A 9,414-nucleotide genomic window follows, 5' to 3' on the forward strand; every position below is an offset into this window, starting at 1 on the left:
GTGGCCTTCCTGTCAATAATAGTTTAAAGCATAGGATCGAGTTCAAGAGTTCAAGGTGTTGACTTGGCCACCACATTCCTCTAATCTCAATCCAATCGAGCGTCTATGGGATGTGCTGAAAAAACAAATCTGATCCATGGAGGCCCCACCTCTCAATCTACTGGACTTAAAGCTTCTGTGGGTTAACATCTTGATAACAGATACCACAGCAAACCTTCAGAGGTCTTGTCGAGTTCATGTCTCAATAGCTCAGACCTGGATTGGCAGCACAAGGGGGACAAAAATAACATTAGGCAGGTGGTTTTAATGTTATGGCTGCTTGGCATATCTGGCTGCTTTGCACCTCACACGCTCCTATAAACTTTGTGTACATATTCAAAAATTAACATTACATACGAGGGATGAGAGCAGCTCACAAAGGGACGAGAGCAAGTGCAGCTCAAGGTAATGCAAGAATGTGTGGAAATCCTTACATGACTATTAAACATAATGAAAAACGCAACTTATGCTAAAGAACTTTACTCTTACCCCAGCTTTATTTTCTCCCTTATTTCTTCTCCCTCCCTCTCCCTTGTGCTTACACACACACTCTCATCATCCATCTCTCATTCTCCCTCTTGGGTCCTGTGATACCGAGCAAGATGGAGAAAATAGATGAAACTGACACCCGACTGAAGAGCCACCGGGGGTGTCCAGGCTAAAAGGATTAACAGGTGGCCAGAGCTAATTGGCAGAACCCCAACTGACCCCTAGGATAGAGTGAAGAGGTCATGCTCCATCCAGCATAAGCTAAACACAACACAGCAGCACACAACCTTATGTCATCCATTACACTTCACACACTTCTACCCCAATCAAGTCCAAAAGTATGAGTCCACTGCATGCAACTGTATCACATTATCTGCTATTTTAAACCACGACTTAAATCCTGGCATGCACCGTCTCCCTGGACCAATCACCATGGAGTAACATTCTCAAGAAAAACAGAACACAACAAAATGAATACATATGCATAGACAGACAGAGCCCCTGCTATGTAGAAGCCAAATTCCTCTGAAACTCTGCTCATGACAAGAACTCCTACTCTGTAGAGAAACAATCCAGCCAATCAAATGAATGCAATGGGTGTTGCAGGACTTTGAGGCCGATGGCATAAACAGGAACGTCCGCTGTGCGTCTGCTCAGCGTCCCGCCTACAACACTCACTCAGTCATGCTGACATTGTGTTCAAGCAAAGAGAGTGTCCAGCTTTTAGCTAAAATACACAGCACAACTTTAAGGCCTTTCAAGGAGAAAACCCTTCAGGAATTTCCATTTTGTCTTCAGCTCTATGGAATGATATATGTGTATGAAGAAGTATGTGTACAGGGGTGATAAACGTGAAAACGCGTTTGGCAGAAACATCTGGAAATCAGATGTTTCCAGGATATCGGAACTACACGACAGGTTTCCGCTGCCAGTAAGTAGCAGGGATTTGAACTCAACCAATCTGAAATCGTGCTAAAATGGTGACAGAAGCAATGCACTCAACACTGTTTTAATAAAAATGATATTTCATAAGCCCGGTTTTGTTTAATACTAGCATCCCTTTCAGAAAGAGAACAAATCGACTTGCCTGTTGAGAAGAAAGTGGCTTGGTGAGTTCCACAGACACTATAGGCACGCTATGAGAAAAAGCCTGTTTGTGATTGGTCGTTTCAAAGAAACATACACAAACCATTTCACTTTAAGTATCGCAAAGCTTTTCTAAGCATGCTAAACCTGCCATCCTCAAACCTCCACTTGTAACAATTATTATAGCTCTTCCTCATTCTCACATTTCCTTGTGTACTTCCGCATCACCAAGATTTATTTTGTAGTTATTAAGACAATGCTTTTTCTGTAGTCATTACAATTTAAACAGTATCACCTGCAGCACTGCACAAAACAGCAGGAAGTGCATGCTTAAAAACTTGTGAACAAGCATAACCCAGAAAAGCATTATATCCTTTCAATAATGAAGACTGAGTGTCTTTGTGCTCACAACGCTGCATTCAACGTACCTTGGAAGTGGAAAATCAGAACACTGAATTACATCATGTTCATCCATGGTCCTCTCGTCAGCAGATTCACTTTATGGTCACATAACGTTGCTGAGTCTAGACCTGACCAGGTGAAGCAACCACAGATCATAACCCTGCCTCCAGATGCTTTTACAGTGGGAACTATGCATAATGGGTGCATCACTTCATGCGCTTCCTTTCTTAGCCTGACACACCCTTTGCTCTGAAATAGGCTCAATCTGCACTCATTTGATCACATGACCTTTTGCATTTCCGTCCAAGTCCAATGTTTGTGCTCACTAGGAAACTGAAGCCTTTGTTTCTTATTAGTCTCACTAACAAGTGGTTTTCCTATGATCACACATCTGTTAAGTCCCAATCCTGTAAGCCATTAAAGATAACTGTGATTTCTAATGTCTATTTTTGTTTACATTCTAAATTCCCCAAGTGCTTAAGGGATCTCTGAACACACTCGTTCGTGATTTAATTTCGACCACATTTCTTCTACAAAGTTGATGGTTCTGTACGATCCTTCCAAGTTTTCATGATGTCTTGCACATTTCTTAACCCAATTGCAATAATTTCCTCAATCTCCTGTTTTTTTTGCTTGCTTCAAGACATTATGTTGACCCTTCTGAAACATATCAAAACACCTATTCTCAATCTTCTGATATGGTTGTTCAAGAAATGAGAAGCCACTTTACATTTAGGCATTTGGCAGACGCTCTTATCCAGAGCGACTTACATTTTTATCTCATTACACATCTGAGCAGTTGAGGGTTAAGGGCCTTGCTCAAGGGCCCAACAGTGGCAACTTGGTGGTTGTGGGGTTTGAACCTGGGATCTTCCGAACCGTAGTCCAATGCTTTAACCACTGAGCTACCCCTGGCCACTTAGTTAATAACTTATTAACTGTTGCATGTAATAACTAGTTGAATATTGTCTCAGTCCCTATTTCAAATGATGGAGGCAAACATCTGTATCTGTAACTAGTTTTTTGTTAGTTCGTTATTCATTAAAACAGCAGACTGCAAAATCAAAGAACAGCACTTGATAGCATCAAAGTGGCTTCTCATATTACTTCGCATGTGCAAATTGTGCCATCAAGTTGTCTCATAAAGAGACATATAAAAATAATGATGATAATGCTAATAAAAATATTCAAGAGGTCAGCATTTAACTCACCCTTATAATAAATGGCCAAGTGTGCAGACTTCATGATCAACCAGACCCGAACTACGGTTAATAAAATACAGCCTTGTGGTGGGGGATTAAAAACTTGCTGCAATCTTCTCCTCTTTCTTCCTTTTTTATGTTGTGTACTTTTGTTGTGTTCTGTCTTTCTATCTCTCTCTGGTGAGAAGGGCTAAGGTACACTCATCCCTCTTTCTCGGCAAACAGCTGTAGTAACAAAGAGGCATTTATACACAGCGGCAGCTGCTGGAGCGGGGAAGCCGTTTTGGAGGATCTCAACAAATACCACACCTCTAGCACCTTGGCCTGGGTCAGCAAGCTGCATGTTTGATTTGTGCCGCAGAATCACACACACACACACACACACACACACACACACACACTACACACACTCAGCTCACATGCAGAGTGAGGTTTTTCATCTTGTACTCTGTGCGCGTATTATCAAAGGCTAGAAAGAGTGCGACACCTTTAATTCACAATCAGAGGAAGCCAGAGATCAGACAGCAGCTCCAGGTCAGAAGTGGCTATTGTCAGCAAACCTGTGCACTAAAACATTTACAAAAAAGTGAATTCTGATATCTTTAAACGAATTTCGGTTTACGCTTAACACGAGTGCTAACAGCAAGCACGCATGATCTGACCTGTGAGTATTTGTAGCAAAATTTTTAATTGTTTGACTCTCTCCTCTCTCTCTCTTTTACACACACACACATACACATACACAATGAGCCACAGGCTGGGAAACTCATTAATTAACCCAGACTGAAAATAATAAGTAGCTACAAGTTACTCTGTTCTGTATTGTGGTGTAGGAGGACTGGAGGCTGCCATATGGTTTCGCGCATAACCAGATCAGGCTGCAAAATGAATGATGAATCAGACTATAAGCAATACACACTACCGGTCAAAAGTTTGGATACACCTTCTAATTCCATGGACTGAATTTTTGTCTGAATTGTAAACAATGCTGGAGGCATCTAAAACGCAATAATCTCCATTGAACAGGTGATATTGTGATATGTCTGGCGATTATAACTCTGGTAACTCTAAATGAACTTCTCCTCTGCAGCAGAGGTAAGTTTTGGTTTTGCTTTCTTGGGATGGTCTTAATGAGAGCCAGTTTCATTATGGTGCTTGATGGGTTTTGCAAATGCACTGGACAATACTGTTCTTACAAGAATCACTCCTGGTCAACATCTGACCTTCAGGTCTTAAAATAACAACAAACTGTTTTTGTTGTTGTTGTTGCTCAAGCACCTTATGCCATATGTGTTATTTCATAGTTACATGAAAAAAAGGCCGGTATTATTGTAGAATGTAGAAAATAAATCCAAACTGGTATTGTACTACCTACTGTATACTTACACCAAATGTCTATTAACAACTTGTTTTGCCTCACTCTAGGGTTGCTAAAAATGTACTCTTAGAAGCAGCCACATTAAAAGCAGGCACTGGCGGCTCAGTGATTGGTTTCTCGCCTGCCATGTGGAAGGCCCGGGTTCAGTTCCCAGCCAATGCCCAATCCTCAGCCGCTTAATGCAGTGCCGGTCCCAAGCCTGGATAAAATGGGACGGTTGCGTCAGGAAGGTCATCTGGCGTAAAACCTGTGCCAGGTTGCATGGATTGCGGATTGCATGGTCCGCTGTGGTGACCCGTCAACGGGAGCAGCCGAAATATACCACAGATTTTAGTACTCGTATCAAGGTATGTCATGTATTAAGTCAAGTTTGCGTAATAGCCTTCCAGATGTGTACAGAAGGAATGTTGATAAGGTGCCGGGTCCAAGATAAGGAACGACCAAAGGCTAAATCCTTGTTCCACTGACCATGGCTTCTCCACAATACACTGTTCAGTCTATTTCAGCATTTACTTCTTACTATTAATAAAAAAAAACATGTGATAAAGTGACATTGAACTTAGAAGAGGACAATCTAAAATTGTAACTAAGAATTAGTTTTAAAACTATGAGCACATATCTCTGGAGCACTGAAAGACAAAAAAGACACGCCTCCGTTACGGAGAAAGACAAGGACAGAGGGAAACACATCTTCCTAAAAATGAATAATAATAATAATAATAATCATCATCATCATCATCATAATATTATTAATCATAATAAGGTAATTTACAAAGCCCTTTATACAGGGATATAAAAGCTAAAGTGTTTACATAAAAAAAAACAAGAGGCTAAAAAATGAAAATAAAAACATGGATAAAATAAAATCAACTAATTGTAGGTCCTAGTACTGTAAATACTGTTTTTAGGCCTGATTTACATCACACATACACAGTGGCCACAACTCCATCACTGCGACTGACACACACCTCCATTGCTGAGACTGACACACACCTCCATCACTGAGACTGACACACACCTCCATCACTTGGGACTGACACACACCTCCATCACTTGGGACTGACACACACCTCCATTGCTGAGACTGACACACACCTCCATCACTTGAGACTGACACACACCTCTAAACCTAACAGACTACAGACTGTATAAGAAATGGACAAACCGTCATTGATGCCACCCACAGAGGGGTTTTGAAGCTCAGCTGTGTGAGCTTTGGTTATATTGGCCTGAGCTGACTCCATCTAAACCCTAGTTCATTTGTAAAGGGGCACATGGGCAGAACAAACGGTGATTGGCTGTCGGTTGAAACATGCCTACTTACCTCAGTGCCTACGAGATAGCTAGCTTAGCATTAGCTTAGGTAAAACGCTAATGTGGCTAATGTTCATTTATATGCCAACATTACTTAAGTTCAATTAAACTACAATCATTTCATCTAGCTGGTTAGCTAAAGTGATGCACAACAGACAACTAGTAGTTTGACACCTGTCACTCAAAAAGGCAGCTGTCACTCAAATCGACCACACCCCTAATTAAGCATAATTTTAGAACATAATGTAATTTTAACTTATGTGTTACTAAAAAAAATTCTTCCCTTGTACAGTTGTCTTTAATGGGAAAGCTATATGGATCGATTCACTTTTGTAGCTAGCGTGTGTGTCCTAGTGGTCATTCAAGGAACTGCATGTTTTTGCACTTTATGTTGGACTAGTTTTATTTAAAACCGGAGGTTGCTTCTTGGCCAGACCTCTTTTCCTGAAAATAACAGACATGGGGTTTACACCCTGTTGACTAAGACTGACAGGCACTGATCAGCCACACCCTTTTCACATTAGCACCAAGTGGTAGAAAGAGAGTGAAACACACTAATAAAACCTGGGGGTACATTATAGGACTTTACAGTTGCACATATGAGTCAGGCTGTTAACTGAGTAAAATCAGGATTAAAGATGACTTGGCTGCAAGAAAAACCTATGTGTTAAGTAAAATGCAAACTTGGATGAACGCTGCAGTCACTTAATGGTCTCTGGTGAAAACTGCTTCCACGTATGCAATTAAACATTATCACACACACACAAACATCTGCACTAAAGGAGATCACTGGAGTCAGAGTACACAATGCTTAACAAATAATCACCTTCACACATGGAACATCTTAATGCAAGTTTCTGTATGACCACTATTTATTAGTCACTTCCCATCAATGTACACGGACAAAAAACATGTGTGCGCACACATGCACCAACACGAACGGCATGCGAATGCACTTCTAGGCCTCGGTTTGAGTCATTAATCACATGGAAATCCAGAGTTAGTGAACTGGTACAAAGACTGAAATGTTAAAGGTGAAATAAAAGCCTCAGAGTGACTGACCTGTAGATCTTTCAAGCTATGACAACCCCTTCTTCCCTTCTTTTAATCTCACACTCGCTCTCTGCTCGCTCATCAGACATCGTTTGACAGCATGGTTATAAGGCATTCGTTTTTTTAGCCAACTACCTTTATCAATCACATGTTTTAGTCATACAGGCGAAGTGGTTTAGGAGGAAACAAACATCAGCCAGTGTGAGTGCATGCGGCAGCATTGTAGTATTCTCAGTGTTTCCCCTGTGCATGGAATAAAATGAATTACACACTTGCAAGTTTCAATTTCCTGAAATGGATTAAACAAGTGAAATTGCTAAAGCGATTTAGCTTATTCATTTAAATAGGGTGCACTAATGTTTTAAAGGTGCACTAATGCTTCCTCTTCTATAACATTACCTATTTAAAAGTATATAAGGTTTTATTAGATATGAAGTACATAAAGATACTTATACTGAAAGTGCACTTAACAGCACATACTCATGCTGATGTACGAATTCATTATTCATTTAATAAAATGATAAAAATCACAAGGTAGTGGTGGCTCAATAGTTAAGGCACTGAATTGCTGATCTCGCAGTCTAGTTGGTTTAACACTTTGCGGTCACTGTGCGACATAGTTTTGTGCTGTGTAACGAGGCAAAGCGTGAGCATGAAATGCGTGTCTAAACTTCTTTCTACTCCCTGAGGGAGTATCTCCACTATCTGAACACCTGATCTACACCATTACGGTCTTGAATCAGTAACGACTCATAGATGTCTCATAACAAAACTCTGTTTCTCCGGCATCTGTGCTGTACACGTAATAAAAACACCTTCTGTGTCAAATATCTATCAACGACTGGTTTTATCTTATATAACCACTTCAGGCTCTAACATCCTAGCATCACTACACTGAATAATATATTACAAAAAGAAGCATGATGCACACATAAATGGAAGTTCCTCTCACCACACATAACAACTATACATGAATCAATACTCAACAAATATTCGCATTCAACATGTGTAGAAAAAGCCTGTCATTTTAACACACACCATTTGCTGAGAACAAATCTATTTTCAGTTATAGGTTGCTACATATTCATGCTATGAATTAGAAAACTTGTGCAATAAATAATAAAGTTGTGCAGTATCTACTCAAATAAAAGCACTTGAACAGATCAGTTTTACTTGTTTGCTCTGCAAATATGATTTACTCATCACGCTCAAGAATGAATCAGTAGCGTGAATTCAGAATGCACTATGCAAGATCTGGTGCATGATGTGCATTAATTTAGCTCAATATTTCATGCATTGTGTTCGTCTTTGCTTTGTGACATTGTCAGGGAATATAACAGGTGTTGCAAACAGCCATTCAGATAGAAACTTGCATCTATATACACAGGATCATCCACACTGCATGGCTGCGGGAAGCATCTCTAAACTCCCTTCACTTATTGGCTTAACAAGATTTCTTACTGGAGCACTCCAACTAACAAAGAAATGCATGATGATGATCAGAAACCATATGAAGTCTACAAGACCCAGATGTGCACCCTTAAGGCTTCAGTGCTATACATATCCCATGTACAGGGTTTCCCTATACTGATCCTAAATCCATACACACACACATACTGTATATAAGATAAAAACATTGATCTAACACTCTAATGCAGTTTACCATGCCTAGTCCTGAAGTCTTGGACACTTCATTGTTGTACCTGCTCTAACACACACCCACTTGACTGAGCTGATGATGTGTTGACTCAGGTGTGTTGGAGCAGGTGAAACAGTAAAATGTGCACTCCAGGACCACGCTCTAACGCATTACAATGCATTCGTTTGCACGTGTTTAAAGGTCAATTTAGCAAGTTAAACAGCATGATGTGCATGGTAGCACTGGGAAGCAAAGGTCTTAGGGCATTTCAGAACGAGATCAGATGAAGCAAACTTGTTCCTGAAATAGGGATGCTCTGAGAACTTTTACTGTACAAACATGTCGTTATTGAATTACTGAAATAATAATTAGCAAAGGAACTAAGTACTGCATGATCGTAAACGTGCTTTGCCTGAAGATCATGCGAGATACGGGTTATTTTCTTAGAAATCTAAAACGCTGCGATGCTCGCGCGCGCGAGATGCATCTGTCAAATGAAGTTACGGGTGTTCGGGGAAGTATGCAGAAACACACACACACACATACACATACACGCGGCTGTAAAACACCTAACCGTACTGTTAGTGCGAGGAACACACTGACATACCAGCCAGTCTTCACAGTCAGCACAAACTTCTGGTTGAAGTTGAAGAAGGAGTTCTGGAGCCGCGGCAGGAGCAAAAAGCCCAACGCCAGAGTTAACGGTTTCCTTTAGTTTATGTCCGCGTCACACGCGCATCCCGCGGTCTCCGGGCATTAATGTCATCTACTGTACGACGAGCTGTCGAGATTTGGGGATAATAATGTGAGCA

General features: G+C 40.7%; 1 protein-coding gene across 2 annotated transcripts in view; it reads right to left on the reverse strand.

The window, feature by feature from the left end:
- tgfbr3 (transforming growth factor, beta receptor III) overlaps positions 1–9,414 on the reverse strand; it is a 107,667-nt gene extending 98,253 nt beyond the window's left edge. For both annotated transcript variants that reach the window (XM_053499584.1, XM_053499583.1), the window contains exon 1: positions 9,210–9,414. The gene's annotated coding sequence lies outside the window, so the exon portion shown is untranslated. The remainder of the gene's footprint in view (positions 1–9,209) is intronic.

This window comes from Clarias gariepinus, chromosome 6, assembly GCF_024256425.1.
Source record: "Clarias gariepinus isolate MV-2021 ecotype Netherlands chromosome 6, CGAR_prim_01v2, whole genome shotgun sequence".
In the NCBI taxonomy this organism is placed as follows: domain Eukaryota; kingdom Metazoa; phylum Chordata; class Actinopteri; order Siluriformes; family Clariidae; genus Clarias; species Clarias gariepinus.